Raw genomic sequence first — 17,285 nt, forward strand, 5'->3', positions numbered from 1 at the left:
ATTGCTTTTATTCTATTATTTTTTATTCCAATTTTATTATATAATTGACATATGACATTATATTAGTTTAAAGTATATACAGCATCATTATTTGATATATGGTATATATTGCAAAATGTTTACTGCATAAATTTGCTTAACTCAATAACTAAATGATTACCACAATAATTGTGGCTAACATTCAGCACCTCACATAGTTACAGATTTTTTTAAAGATCTACTCTTAGCAAATTTCAAATATACAATACAGTACTGTTAAACATAGTCCCTATCCTGTACATTGTATCCCTAGAACTTATAAGTGGAAGTTTGTACCTTTGTTCACCACCTTCATTCATTTCCTCTTCTGTCCATGGCACACGCCCCTGTTCCCTCCCTCTGGCAATGATTATCTGTTTCTTGTTTCTATGAGGTGTTTTTTGTTTGTTTTGTCTGTGTGTTTTAGATTTCACATATAGGTGTGTGATTACACAGTATCTGCTTTCTCTGTCTGGCATATTTCACTTAGCATAATACCTTCAAGGTCTATCTATAACAACTTACACAGAAAAGTTGTTTTTATTATATTTTATTTATAGGTGTAATTCTTTATTTACTATCACAATTAGCTATTATGGGTAGAAATAATCAAACGTTTCATAATATTGTGGGAGATTTTATTTTGCAGAGATGGATACAACAGCATCTCTCATCCGTCAGGCTGTTTTGCTATGTGGTCTTGTCATTCTCCTACCAAAAAGGAAAGTCTAATTCTCTTAATTCTCTTAAGTGTGGATTGTCCTTAGTGACCCACTTGCAACCAATTGAATGTGACAGAAACCTTGATATATAAATTGTAATCCTCGGTTAAAAAAGGCATGTGTTATATTATTGGATCACTTACTCTTTGGTTGCTGCCTCTTGAATGCTCCTTCTGGAATCCAAATGCCATCTTCTGAGAAGCACAAATCAAATGTGAAATATGCATATAGATTTCCATTTAAGAGCGTTGTTTGATCCCAGCCTTGTAGTCATCACAGCCCAGCTAGCGAATAGGTGAGTAAAGACGTCTCTAGACAATTCATCCCCTAACTTCTTAAAGTACCTTCAGTCTTCTAGGCTTTATTAGTCAAATCCCTGGATATCATAGAGCAAAGAAAATACATCCCCAAAATACATCCCCATCTTATCAAAATTCTTGATGCACAAAATCTGAGAGCATAATTAAAATAGTTGATTTTTTTCATGTCAATAAATTTCAGGTAGTTGGTTCCACAGTAACATTTGTACTTTTGTTGTTTTAATAGAAGACATTTCTTCTTGACAGTTATTTCGACTTCTAACTAGGCAACAAACTATCCAACTGTAAAACTTTTAAAAAATATAAAAACATATATGTTCTTTTTTGTACTGTTTTTAATTAGGAGTTGAATAGTATTTTTTGTTGAAAAGATCCACAAATAAACTTCATGAATAACTAAGAATAAGACCATTGTGTTAATGTCAAATGATGTGTATTAGCTTCCACAGTATAACACTATAGGAGATATTTTCAGGATACCTTGCTACCAAAAATATATCTTCCGCTTTTTTAGTGAATTAATTACTATCAATCAGTTTAGGTCTGCTAGAACTTTAATGTTATTGATACTATTGAGCCCATAGGAACACATAAATAATGACAAAATCTTTGATAGAATTTGGAGGCAGGTGCTGTTTCTCTTTGTTACTTATCCATTTTTATGTGATCCTTCTAGTTTACATAAAATTTAACTTTATTTCTCCAGATAGAAAATACCTTTCTCCTACCTCTTAGACAGTCAACCATTTAGCAATGTTTCTACCTAATCTGTATAATTTTAACTCTCATTTAGCTAATTTATTATACTTTATCATCATAATTGCCTAGAAAGAGAAAACAAGTACTACATGCTTACTACTTTCTCTTGCTTTTATTGACTCAATCCTTCATTGTTGAGCGTACAGTAAAATTTATAAGTCAGTTAAAGATAATTTAAAAAAATCAAGAGAATGGCCAAAATAAATTCATAGAAAGTGAACATTGAATACATGAGGGATAAGATAGTAGAATAGAATCTATACATAATAAATGTGTTAAAGTGGAATTTGGAAATTTATGCTATCCCTCCAACACATACTCACATACACTCATTAATTCACATAAGATCTAGATGCTATGAGACAACACAGTATCAGAGAACAAATCATTATTTATAATTAAAACTTTGGTTACTATAATAGAAATAGGATTTAAGTAGTAGAGCTAGAAGGTTAAACTAAGGCAGTAGTCACCAAAAAGAAATAAGAGTTGAAGGAAGGAGGGGAGGAGAAAGAGAGAGAGAGAGGGAGGAAGAAAGGAAGGGATGGAGAGAGGGAGGAAGAAGAACAATGACTTAGGAAAATTGCGATTTTCTTATAAAGTGAGGCTATAGCTACTATAGTTATTTTCTCAAGAAAAAGGAAATTATATGTCCATACAAGAATATGTGCTTGAGTATTCAGAGAAGTTTTATTTGTAATCGTCAAAACTAAAAACAACCTAAATGGCCATTGGCAGCTCTGTATGTATAATGTTATTTAGCAGATAAAATAATGGCTACCGATAAATGAAACAACATGAAGAAAACTGAAAATAATTATGCTGAGGAGAGAAGCCAGACAGAATAATGCATACGATGCAATTCTAACTATGTATGTATGTATAAAATGCAAACTAATTTATAATGAAAGAAAGCAGGACTTTTCTGGGTGGAAATATGTTAATTATTTTGATTACTTTGATGTTTCATTAACACACACACAAACAGACTTCCCTAGTGATTGTACAATTTATTTTGTTCATTTATTATGTCAATTATCCCTCAATAAAATATTAAAAAATAACGTCATGTCTATGGTCGTGCCACCCTGAACGTGACCAATCTCGTCTGATCTCAGAAGCTAAGCAGAGTCGGGCCTGGTTAGTACTTGAATGGGAGACCACCTAGGAATACCAGGTTCTATAGGTGTTTAAAATAATAATAATAATAATAATAATAATAATAATAATAATATCATATAGGTTAACTTTACTAGCAGTTTCAGGAAAACGACAAAAAAGTAGTGAAGGCAATTTTGAATTTATAAAAGTAGATGACATTCTAACATTGAAGTTAGGCATAAGTGTTCAATAAAAATAGCCCATCGATAAGGGTAAAGAGAGTCAAATATATGGAGATAGAAGGTAATCTAACTTTGGATGGTGAACACACAATGCAATTTATATATGCACTTGAAACATATAACTTTATTAAACAATGTCACCCCAATAAATTAAATAAAATATAAAAAGGCCCATTGAATGTTGAGCTGTTTATATTTAAAAGGTCCACAGAAAAGCATAGTCTCATCTAAATTTAAACATTGTGAGAGTAAGATTATAATCTTAAAAGATTTGAAGAAGAATGTATGTAATCAACAGAAACAAAAATCAGATCGTCTATACAGTTTTCCATAATAATTTGGAGAAATGCCCTCAATTTTCTAAGAGAAAATAATTTGGCAATTTTAATTCAACACCAAAAAAATCAACTTTGAAGACAAATAAAAAATAAGATTAAAAAAACAAGAAAATTAAAACATATGATCTATACACAAGTAAAATATTAACTGACAACTGAACTACAATGAAGTAAATCCCCAGGCTTTAGCTATAATGAAATCCTAGAAAGCAGCTGGAGCCGAGTGAAACGGGAGGGTAAAGTTCTCTGGAAATTATAGTAGAAAATAGTGAAAGGATAATATAGATTGAATAAAGGCATTTATTTGTTAATTGTGTAGGCAAAAATTAAAAAAAAGTATTAGTAATATCAAGTGAATCATATTAAGTATTAGTAATACCAAGTACTGGTGATAAATAACAAGTCATGTCAAGTAATATCAAAGGGGGTATGACATTTATGAAGGAAAATTGGACCTGATTTTGAATAATAGATGGCAAATTAAAAAATAATTTATTTAAAATTACCATTTCAGATGTTTTCCCTTGAACTATGTAGAATTAAAGACAATAAGCCCATGACAAAGACAGCACGGGTCTATCCCTCAGTTTGGGAGATGTGTTCAACAATGGTAGTGTGACCAAAATACTAGAAACATAATATTTTTGATTTTTAATTTTAAAGGTCAAAGTATGAGGAATCTACAAAGTATGAGGAATCTAATTATGCCTATAGAAATGAATATTAATGACTATACTTTGTTAATTGAACAAGTTATTGTAGTCCTGAATGAAATTTGAAACTATTTTGTCTGAGACAGAGTAGGTGGAAAAGGAGAGCAGATGACAATGGCCTGTCACTAAACTCCCTAAGGTAGGAATACAGTTATCACAGAGATATTTGTACATTTCTATAGGTTTAATGGCAATAATGATTAAAATGTTAAATACCTTTATTAGGTATTTATTAAGTATCAGAAGTTATTCTAATTAAGCCATATGTATTCTCTCACATAATTCACATAACTGCCTCCAGCAGGGCAGTTGTCTTGACCTAACAGATTAGAAAACCAAGAGATGAAAAGTTATGTAACTTGCTCAAATAAATATATTCTTTATGTATATATATGTATGTGTATATATATATATGTATATATATATATATACACACACACACACACACACACACACATACGTATATATGTATGTATATATATATACACATACGTGTGTGTGTGTATATATATGTATATTCTTGCATATATGTATACAATTTGAGAGATTCAGACAAGATTTGAAACCAGGCAATCTAAAAAGTATGCTAATTTAAATTAACCAATGAAATTGAATTAGCTGCTAACTAAATAAAGTTAATAATATGAATATAGAAAGTGATTGATACTAACGTGAGCACAAATGAGGTAAACTTGCATTTCCCAAAGATGAAAAGACAATAGACAGTAAAAATCACATTTATGAGGAACTAGATATAAATACATATAACATACACTCACGGAGTAAGCACTTGAAGAAGTGAATACTCCAAAGATAAAGTTTTCCTTTACAAAGTAAGCTGAGAGTTGGGGGATAGTTTTAGAACCTTGTTTCTAATTTTAGTATTACACAATATATTTTTTATATTTATTTATATTATTTTGGTAATATGTAAAAATTGCATATATTTTTATTGTGCCTAAGCATTCCGCAAAATGTTTTTGCAAATTTCTTTTTATCTGTGCACGTACTTAGTAGACAAATATTTGGACACATGAAGTATCTAACTGTGATGCGAACAAACTTTATTAATCCACATCCTTTCACATAACAAAATGCATATTAATCAATGCATATCAGAGTATATTCAAAGAAATATTCTAGTCAGGGGATTTTTGAGTTGCCAGAATATGACAGGAAAGTTAGATTTAGTACAATTGCCATGCTCACTATACTGGTTTTAGAAAGCGTACCTCCTCCGGTTTAACTTTATTATAGTTATTTATTATTTATTGTAGTAATGTGGCCTTATGCATTCACTAGACAATCTTCAGAAATAGTGAGTTGTGAAAAAGCAAAACAGTAAATATACCGAGCTTGGGAACAGAGAGGAAAAGAGAAAACAAGGAGAAGATAAAACTATCCTTAGGTTGAAATTTTTAAAAGGGCTCTACAAATTTACCAGCACTGTCTTTTAAGATATGGAAATTTATTAACACTATGGCTTTTACCACAAATTAATTTTAACAGCTTATACATATACACAAAGCAGTTAATAGTTTGCAGAATTTCTGTCATAAATATAAGACACTCTTTTTATAAGATTTACATTTGACACTGTTAGGAGTAACTGCTAAGTGACAGAAGTACACCTATATTTTCAATCCTATTCTTCATTAAAGCAATAGCAATATTTCATTGTATTTACTCTAAATTCAAAATACCTTCAACAGATACTAAAAATACCTTTCTTATCCCATTTTTGTAATAAGATTGTTTTTGTTTCCATTAGCTTTTTAAAAATATTTTTTAAATCTTATTTTCAAGTATACAGTACATTTGTTAAATATAGTTTATGAAACAACACCCCGATACATTATTTTCCCCCTGGCACTACACCTAGCCATTACATTACCACTGACTGCATTCCCTATGCCGTGCTCCCCATCCCCATGACCATCTATCAACTACTAATCTGTACTACTTTAACCCTTCACTCTTTTCTCCCAGGCCCCCATACCCATGACCAGATTGTCCTCTATATTTGTGAGTCTGTTTTCGATTAATTTGTTCTTTTTGTTCCTTAGTTTCCGCACCCATGTAAGTGAAATCATATGGCATTTATCTTTCTCTGTCTGACATATTTCACTCAGTATACTAACCTCTAGTTCCCTCCATGTTGTTGCAAATGATAGGATTTTATTTTTTTATGGCTGAGTAATATTTCATTGTATATATGAATCATAACTTCTTTATCCAGTCGTCTGTCAATGGGCATTTAGGTTGCTTCCATATCTTAGCTATTGTAAATAGTACTGCCATGAACAGAGGGATGCACAGATCTTAACGAATTATTGCTTTGGTTTTCTTTGGTTAAATATCCAGAAGTGCAATTGCTGGGTCAAAACATATATCCATTTTTAATTTTTTGAGGAACATCTAGACCGTTTTCCTGAATGGCCATAGCAATTTGCAGTCCCACCAACAGTGTGTGATAGCCATTCTGTCAGGTGTGAGGTGATATCATTATGGTTTTAATTTGCATTACTCTGATGATTAGTGACCTTGAGCATCTTTTCATATGTCAATTGGCCATCTGTATTTCCTCTATGGAGAAATATCTATTCAGGTCTTCTGCCCATTTTTTAATTGGATTGTTTTTTTGTTATTGTTGAGTTATATGAGTTCTTTATATATTTTGGATATTAACCTATCAGATATATCATAAGCGAATATCTTCTCCCATTCAGTCAGTTGTCTTTCATTTTGTTGATGGTTTCCTTTGATATGCAAACATTTTTTAGTTTGATTTAGTCTCATTTGTTTATTTTTTCTTTTGTTTCCCTTGCCCAAGGAGATATGTCTGAGAAGAAATTACTAGTAACAATATCAGAGAGATTATTGTTTAGGTTTTCTTCTAGAAGTTCTATGGTTTCAGATCTTACTTTTAAAGGTTTAATCCATTTCGAGTCTATTCTTGTATACAGTGTAAGAAGGTGGTCCAGTTCCATTTTTTTTCATATATCTGTTCAATTTTCCCAACACCATTTTTTGAAGAGAATGTCTCTACCCTATTGTATATTATTGCCTCCTTTGTCATATATTAAATGAGCATATAGGTGTGGATTTATTTCTGAGATCTCTATTCTGTTCCATTATTCAATGTATCTGTTTTTATGCCAGTACCATGCTGTTTTGAATACTGCAGCCTCGTAGTATAGTTTATATCAAGTAGTGTGATACCTCCAACTTTGTTCTTCTTTCTCAAGATTGCAATGGTTATTCGGAGTCTTTTATGATTCCATATAAATTTTAGGAGTACTTGTCCTAACTCTCTGAAACATGCCATTGGTATTTTGATTGGAATTTGCATTGAATCTATAGATTGCTTTGGATAGTATGGCCATTTTAAGATAAGATTTTAAAAAGTCATAAAAATGTATTTATCTTTGCAAAAAATGTCCAACTTCAAAGGTGTGTATTTTAAGGGCCTAAAATAATATTGTCATAAAAATTTCTCTACCTTTCCATCTATTAAGAACAAAGAATGGAATATATCTGAATTTTCTAGATAGTTATAACTAATTATCTGGATTATATTTATATAAATGAAACATGAATATAAGACAGATGCTTTCATTTCAAAATGTAGATCTTAATTTAATGAGCAGGTCTGTAGATGTTATAGTCTGTACATTCCTATAAGTCCTCTCCAAATTGTTCTTTCTCTTTAAATTCCTCTCATCTATGACAAAAAAATAAATCTCTCTAATATTGTCTTATCCATTGAGTGGTCTCCCTTAGGTTTAACTATTTTCTTCTCGCTTTCGGTCACTATTCTAAATTAGAAAGAGGGGTCATTGAAAATATTTTAAGGATATTTGAATTTAAAGTAAATACAACAAAATATTGATATAGCATTGATGAGAATGAGGTGAAAATATAATCTATGTCACTTATATTCTCACAATAATGTTTTAAAAACTATCATTTTTGTTTATGCCCCTATTGTCAGGAGCTTATCACATGGACACCTCTAGCTTCAATGAGAGAAATCATGTCTTGTCTAGCTTGGTCACCATAGACTACCTAAAAGTCAGAGGTACTTTTACAAAATAGAAAAAGAGGACATTGCATATAGCATAGCAATGATCAAGCTCTGCCCATGCCCCCCAAATATCTGTGAATACTTTTATTGTTATCTACAGTACAACTCAACCTTCCCTCAAATGAAGTAAATCAAGTCTGATAATTGTCACATCGATATCTAGGTCTAAGATAAGTTCTAAGTGCTGTGTATCAGTTGACATGTAGTTATTTGTGGTCTAGTGGCCTATAATCTAATGAAAAAAAAATCTATTTTGATCTCTATCTCTATCTCTATTATCTATCTCTAATCTATCTCATCTATATCATCTACATCTATCTGTCTCTATCTATACCTCTTAACACCTCACAGCGAGTATTGAATGGTACAGTGTGAACAGAGTAAGCATGCTAAACATTTTCATTAGGAAAACGAAAAAATGAGGTGCTCCCAGCAATCCCTAGTTCATAGGAGTTATGTTGGGCAGGAATTTTTAAAAGCGCCTTCCTTGGCAGTAGAGCATTACCTGCAGAGACATCAGTTTTGCTTTCTGGGATAGCTGCTCCTTACTCTTTCTTTTCTACAGGCGCAGCAGAAGTCTGAGACCATAGACCTATCACAGTGTTTCTATTTAGTAAGGTTTGAAGCCTGAGGTTCGTCTTAGAAATCAAACAACTACTGTGCTTTTCAGGCCAGAGTTGTGTTTTCTTTGGCAATGTATAAGTCCCTGGACACTGATTTGACTTTGGACATATTTTCTTTTGGTCGGCTATATAGGCAAGCAAACACATGTAAACCTTGTCTACACAAAACACTGACTCCTGCTTTGTTATCAATGCTTTTGTGCTGAGCCCTTTCTTCTCTCTTACTCATGGTAAACTTAAGGGCATCTAAAATTATAGGCTTTGGTAGAAAGATGACATCTGATATTTGATATTTGGCTTTGGGCAGCCTCCTTTTGTGTGGCTGGCTTAGACTGAAGCTCTTGGAAAATTCTTACAGTCTTATCTCTTGCTAAGGCTGCTTCTTTACAGCCACCTGTGACAATGAGTCTCAGCAAATCTCTCGCCTATAGTAATTTGATAAAAGTAAAAAGCAACAGCCAACATACAGTTACATTTTGAGGTTTACAAAATAATTCTAGTAATGCCCAGCCTCTTAGTAACATGAACAGCCATTGAGAATAAACACAGATTACAGTTTCATGAAATATTTTGCCGCAGACTAACAAATAAAATGAGGATTATTTGCCTTCTGTCATTGACTAGTCACTGTGATATATTTTAACACACCATGGATATTATCTACTCCCTCATTTCTGAATTCAGAACAATAAGTTAAATCAACTTTAATTATTTTAAATTAGACTATATTTAGCTGTAAAATAGTATGTATTTATAATGTTATGGAAAATAATAAAGGCTCTAGGTGGGAATTTCATGAATAAGTCATAAAATATATATATAATTACCTGTCAAGGAAGGTACCACCTATCAGGCCAATACAAGAAGTATTGATTTAAGAACTCTTTAACCACAGCAGCTATAAAAGGATCAAAAGGTAAAAACAAGAGGCCACACCTTTACCATTATTATCATGGAAATAGAAGATGGGTAATAAGCATTATAACAGTGGTGCAGAGTAGAAAGGTCTCCCAAAGCCTGCCTAACAAGCAGAAAATTTGCAAAAAGAAGTAGAGAAATACCCTCTGCATTAATTGTGCTTTACTTATATAATCAGTAAAAGCCCAATACGCATTTAGAATGTTTAGGAAAAGCAGTTTTCAAACTTCTAAGCCTTTGTGACATAAGAATGCATCCTGGAAGTAGTACAGAATAAAATATCTCAATAATAGTCATATTCTATCTCTTTGCTCAGAATCAATTCACATCCTTCTACTTAAACTTCAAAATAGAAATAGTAACAATAAAACTTATTTTTACATAATATACATAATTGTATAATTATGAAAACATCCAACCTTTTATTAGGAGAGATCCACAATCTTTTCAGAAATTTCCCCATCTTTAAGTGGTATTCAATATTCTTCTATATGCCCTACATTATTTTACAAAACAGATAAAATTATAATTTAACTACTACTAAAATAACTTAGAGTATCATTAAATAAAAAGAAAAAGTAAGGAAAAATGATGATTAATATTTACAAATAAAAACATGAAAGAGAAAGACAATACATAGAGTTGCTACTATCAGGTCCGCAGGTAAAGTTGCTTAGTGTTAGTTACACTGTAACATCCTAGATGATATCATTAATAACATGTATTTCAAATATATATCAGTTTATTCGGGCAGTTTTCTATGAGATGTAAGTAAACCGTCTTGAAGAAACAGGCATCTCTTTCTAATTCAAGGAAAGACACTCTGTGGACTAGTTTGCCTCTAATATAACCTTGTGTCCCAGGGGTATTACCAGATGCCTCTAAACAGTCTAATCCCATTGAATTCCTTTGATTATAGAAGGAGCAGTGATTTGTCCACATTAGAATAAGACAATTATTCTGATTAAAGAATTTTCTTCTCAGTCCAGAATGCATCCTCCAAAACCACTGCCTGTGAACTTACTAAGTGCTTTCTTCACAGTAATTGTATTCCACACAATATTGCTTTTAACTAAGAAATTAATTTACATCAATAGAAATAGAACAATGGTGAATAGTAATAAAACAATGGTCTATTTCTACCACTAGTCGCAAGATCATAATTTGTGTAGTAAAAGTCTACCTGAATGTGATATGTGGGGTTGAAATGGAAAAAAATATCTTAAAATTATGATCATGCTATTTTCTGGGGAGTAAAATAACCCCCCAGAATCATAAGCTACAGTGTAATGGTTTTTATTTTAAACTAAGTTTTGGAGTAGTTTGTTGCACAGCAATAAATAACCATGAAGGTATGACAGCCGCAAGCTTATCAGTACTCATCCTGACATCTTACTTCATCTGTTTAGTGTTGATTGAAAGTAAGAGTGCATTTCTTAATTTCTTTTCTCACTCTCTTCCTTCTTTCTTTCTTTTCTATATTTCTTCTTGGTTCTTTTTACCCACCTTCTCTTCTTTCTTTTGTTTTCTCTTCCGTTCTTTCTCCTTCCTCCCTCCCTTCCTTTCTCCATTATTGCCTTTTTTCTCTTAATTAATTTCTTCTTTGTTCTTTCTTTACTCTCATCTTTCCTCCCTTGTCCCATCATTCCTACTTGTCTTTCTTCTTTCTGTCTACTGTTTTTCTGTACTACTCTGAGGAGGAGATACATAAAGCAAGGTTATCAGACGCAATGACCTTGTTTGCACATACTCATTATTAGCTTTATTTTTATGTCACGTCCTGTTAGACTAGAGTAGGGGTAACCTGAACTCAACCCTCCTAAACTTTATTCAATATTTTCCACAGTTTTAAAATTGTCAGTTTTCATAATGACATCATTGGGCCAGGCTGAACCCATGAACGAGTAAAACAAAGAATATAGGGTCAGTGACAGAAATTTACCCTTTGCCTAATTTGTTGTATCTACAATGAGTTACCCTTCTGTCTTAGTAACCTGTACTTTACATTCTCTAGCACATTCACATAAATAGATGTCTTCTCCTTTAGCTTTTTCCAAAGCAGAAATCCGTAGCCCAGTCGTAAGCTAATTGTCTCATGTAAAGTTGCAGGGTTGTGGGACATCCTAGATACATTTAATACATTTAATACATTTGTATATGCTGCTTTAAAATTTTTTCTAGATTGCTAATAATGAAAACTTTAAGTGGAGGTCAAATAGTGATAAGCTTTCTCCTTGTTGTAGGCTACAGTTAAAATAATGACCTCTCCTTTCTGGTATTATGGCTGGAATTAGTAGAGAAATGGTAATAAATAGTCTTGAGAGAAAGATACGCTGTTAGTTTATAGACTAATAAACAGGGGTCCAGCATCTTAGTATATATTTGTGATCAATGCAAGCAAAAAATATGAGCAAAAACTAAGCATAGAAATATCCTTTCTCACCTTTGCAGTGCCCTAAACTTTCAAATTATTTCTTTTCAGCATGGGTATATATTTTGGTTTTAGAGACTCAGGCAAACACTAATTATATGTGGTAGATGTGAGCTCAGTTACCTTATTAATCACTAGTAAATTTTTACCATTCTTTCCTGTGATTCTGGGATCTGCTGATACCATGATATTAGAAGCCCAAACGAAAATACTTTCACTATAGATTACAATACTGGTCATGCCATTTTTGGAAGTTAAGCATGCCACCTCTCTATTTTGGGATCCTAATGGCAAAATGTGCAGTTATATCACCCTCTGAGGTGACGAATCCTGACAACAACAATTTTTCATACCCTGAGGTTATGAGGACACATGAAAGGAAAGCAGGGGTTCCTGGGGTCCTGCATTGTATCACAACATCACGTGATAAAAGGTAGGGCAAGTCTTGGTAGTTTGGGTAATTTTCCAAGTTTCGTAATGTTAGTGTTATGCATCGTTGCATCATACCTGCAGGATCATAACAGGATAAGAGGAAGGTTTTGTCTTCTCTTCGGCCACTAACAGTTAATGTATAAGCATCAGAAGTAGCATCCGTATGTTGCATTGTTCTTAAGGTATTGAAGCTATTGAAGCTGAAGAAGGGGCAGGGAGAAAAAGGAAGAAAAAAGAAAAGAGAAGGGAGATGAAAGAGAAGGCAGAACTCCCTTTTCATATCTGTTCGTGGCAAGGGCTGTACCTGGAAATAGTAATGGAAACTTCTGATCAAATGTTCTCTGCAGTGTAGTCTGTGAAATATCTTTTTTTTTTTTTCCAATTTCTAAACCAAGTCAACTGTACTGATTTTAGTTCTATGACTCACTTATATCACTCCAATAAATCTTATTTGTTTTAAAAAACAATGTTAGCCTTTATTGTTTGAAAGATAACTTTTATTGATATATTCCTTTCATGTCCAGTATTGCTTTGAAAATTTTATTGCCAATTGGATTGTTTTTCTTTGTAGGTAACTATTTTTTTCTCCCTGAAAATATTTCTATACATGTTGCTGTTTTAGATTTGATTTTTTTCTTCTGTTTTGTAACATTTTCTTTTACAATTTTATTTATTTTATTTTATTATTATTTTATTTTTATTTTTTAATTAGAGTTGACTTTTAATATTATTTTATATCAGTTTCAAGTATATAATGTAGTGTTTAGACAATTATATAGTTTACAAAGTGATTCCCCCTTTAGTACCCACCTGTCAGTGTACATAGTTATTAAAATATTATTGACTATATTTCCTATGCTGCACTTCACATCCTTGTGACTATCTTACAACTACCAATTTGTATTTCTTAATCCTTCTTCGTTTTTCACCCAGCCCTCCAACCTCTTTTCCAAATGAAATTTTACCATTTGCAACAATATGAATGGACCTAGAGGGTATTATGCTAAGTGAAATAAGTCAAACAAAGAAAGAAAAATAACATGTGATCTCACTTATATGTGAAATCTAAAGGAAAAAAGTTAACAAACAAGACGTAAACAGACTCATAGATATAGAGATATTTAATAACAGACTGATATTTAATTTTTATATCATCTCAGGTACCTCATTCTTCTCCCTTTGTAATTCTTTTAAGGATAAGAGAAATTTGGGATAATTTGATATATTTTCATTCACATTTCCCATTATTTTCCTGCATTTTGAATGATACTCAATTTCTGTCCACAAATTAAAATTTTCATTTTCTCCTATGTTCATAATGCTATTAAGTCCCTGAATTAAAAATCTCCCAAATTTTGAAAAAAAAATGTATTCAAATTTTAAAATATGGTTATTTCTACTACAGAATAGCTGGTTTTCTTATTTTAATGGCTGTAAGATACATTATAACATTTAAAATTTTAATATCTTGAGACTGTTCTTTTAAAGTTAAATTTTCAGTAATTTTTATATTGAAATTCATTTGATTTTCCCCAAATGTTTAATTTCCTGTTCTCTCTCGCTCTCGTTCTCACTTTCTTTGGCAGTTGAAAATCAGTATTTGCTTGTTCTTAAATGTAGGATTTGATTATGATAGTATATTTATGTACTAGTTACAGTATATAAATAAATAATACTATATGATAAAATATTTAGGATCTCAATTTAAAGATCCCATTTGAATCCTGGACCTCCAAATCAAATGTTACTTTACACTGAGACTTTCTTTCATCACATATTAGTTAAAACCTGAAGATCTTAAAAATAGGGTGCAAGTTATTTATAATGCAGTATATTTATAATTTGAGTGTAATGATATATTTGGGAAGTATAGCTATGTTTGATTTATTTAACTTAAAGGAATTGGTAAAGTGTTTCCCAATGAGTAATGTAGTTCCTAACTTCATAGATGTCCTACCAATGCTTCCCAAATTTTATTGTATACACAAATTATCTGGAAATGTTATTAAATTTCAATTGACTTAATAGTTTTACAGCGAGACCAAGAGCATTATTTCTAAAACACCCCCTGGTGAGGATGATGCTGAGGCAATAGATCATACTTTAAATCGTAAGAATGTACCTAGGAAATATGACAACTACAATTAATTAGGCCTTTAAGAATATCAGCATATATATGTTAATTAACTCAATGGGGAAAATCCTTCCACAAGATATAATTACATAAACTCATCACATTGTACTCTTTAACTATCTTACAATTTTGTCAGTTATACCCAGTCAGCTGGGGGTGGAAGAAAGGACAAAATAATATTGCTTAAAATAGAAAAAATAAAGGAAGAAAGACTGTCACCATGTATATCTCTGAAGCAGTTTGAATTGACGTGCAGGATGTCTTGTCAGTGAAGTTGCTGTTCACACCCATTATAGAGTTGTGATACTTCCCTGACTAGAAGACACCAACTCAAATCCTTAGGGATCTGCAGGGTCCACATCTGGTCTCGATGCTCCACCACTCCCTGCTCGGCTCCTGTCTGGTGTGCTGAGAATGTCACCCTTTATTCTCTCTTGATCTAATGGTCCTTCAGTTCTACCTTTTGTGTGTCAAAGGATTCTCAGATGGAAATCATTGATGTGTGTGTGTGTGTGTGTGTGTGTATATTTTTTTTTTTTAAATTACGTTGTTGGTATAAAAAATTATAGGAAAAATGAATGTTTTCTTGATTATATCTTTGGAGAAATGTGGTCCTCATAAGATTAAGGGAAGGAGTCTTTTCTGCTGACTATGGGAAGGTGAATGGCTGTGTGACAGTTGAGTTGTACAAGTCTCCTAGTTTCTGGATCTTGAGACCCTTAGATTCAAGGTCCCTTTTAGAAGTTATCATTTTAAGTAGGGGCACCATTGTGAATCTGGCCTCAGTTACATTATGTAAAATGAAAGTCTCACAGGACTCTTCTGAGGGACAAAAGACTTTCATTGTGACATGATTTACAAATCAGAGAACATAGACTTTAGCATGAACTAAAGACTTGTTCTAAGGTGGGAAAAATCATGCAGGGTTTTAAAGGCGAGAATTCTGAGGAGTTGCTGATCAAAGAGATGGGTTGCTAGGTAATCAAGACCTAGCTTGCATCATTCATTTTCTGGTTGTTGGGGGCAATTGAATTTTCAGGAGTCTGCTGACTCAGTGGTCAGCAGTGAGGTTGTGAGATAAGAACAACAGGTATTTCTGGTTGACTCATGATCAGCAGGTGGAGTCACGAGACATGGTCAGCAGGGAAGGGTGAATCACAAGGCAGAGACAATGCCTCAGTTTCCCTTAAAGTTTGCAAAATGAACTCATAAAACAAGTGTGTTAGTGAAATGCAAAGAATGTAATTTGTCAGGTAGACAGAGTCAGAGTTAAACAGCAAAATGGCCTAGTTTCTTGAGTAGAGTCACAGATCAGATGCAGAAGGGTCCAGATATTTGGTCACAAAATTATGATATTAGCATTCTCAACTATTATTCCTCTCTCGTAGCTCCAATTTCCATGGCCTATACATAGGAATTCATCCTAGGACTTGCAGTGGAGTTGGAGTTATTGGTTTTCATGTACAGTCATGTGCTGCATAACAGTGCTTTGCTGAACAATGGATCACATGTGATTACAATGGAGCTGAAAATTCCTGTTGCCTATCGATGTCTAAGCCATGTTAATGTCATAGGGTAACACATTACACAAATATCATTGTGTTACAATTGCTACAGTATTAAGTTCAGTAACATGCTACACAGGTTTGTAGCCTAGGAGATATAGAGGAATAGAATCTGTCACTCCAAAATATGTCTGCTTGACATAAAGATTATTTTAGGCCCCTTAATTTTAAGAAACAGCAGCCATAATAGAATTTAAGAAAACCAAGTAGAAGTTACCCATTGTAAAAGTCATTTACATCTGTAAGAGAAATCTCTTTGTAAGGGTATGTCCCTGGCTGCAGCAGGAAGAGGAATATGACCTTATCTCTAGAAAGTCCTCAATACAGAAAACAGTGACTTAAATATGCATACATAACAACCTCACTCTTGTTTACTGTGCTTTTCCTGATAACCTCCCATGACTCACTCCCCAACCTCCACATCTTTTGCCTGCAGCTGAAGATGGCATTTCAGCCAGTTTGGGGAGTTACTCAGTTTTCCTGGTGTCTGCCCATATGCAGGAGGTATTCATATTATTAAACTTTTGTTAGATTTTTTTTTCCTGTTAATCTCTCTTCATTACAAGGAGGTCTCAGTCAAGAATCCAGAAGTGTAAAAGGAAAATTATTTTTTCACCCCTACAGAGCAATAGGCTGTATACCACGGAGCCTCAGTGTGTAGTAGGCTATGACATCTGGGTTTGTGTAAGAGTTCTCTGTGTTGTTCACACAATTATGAAATTGCCTGAAGATGCAGTTTTCAGAACACATCCCTGTTGTTAAGTGGTGCATGACTGTACATTTTTGTTTTCCTCTCATCTCCTGGTGAAACTGGAAATACTTCAGGATCCATCTTGCAGCACCTGGATCCTAGGTAAGAGAAGCATCCAGCTTATTTGGAAA

The 17,285-nt window shown here is 32.8% G+C and overlaps 1 pseudogene; it reads left to right on the forward strand.

Moving 5' to 3' along the window:
* Positions 1 to 2,889: 2,889 nt before the first annotated feature.
* On the forward strand, positions 2,890 to 3,008 carry LOC120622594 (uncharacterized; annotated as a pseudogene).
* Positions 3,009 to 17,285: the final 14,277 nt, after the last annotated feature.

Source organism: Pteropus medius, unplaced genomic scaffold (assembly GCF_902729225.1).
Source record: "Pteropus medius unplaced genomic scaffold, Ma_sr-lr_union100, whole genome shotgun sequence".
NCBI classification, from domain to species: Eukaryota; Metazoa; Chordata; class Mammalia; order Chiroptera; family Pteropodidae; genus Pteropus; species Pteropus medius.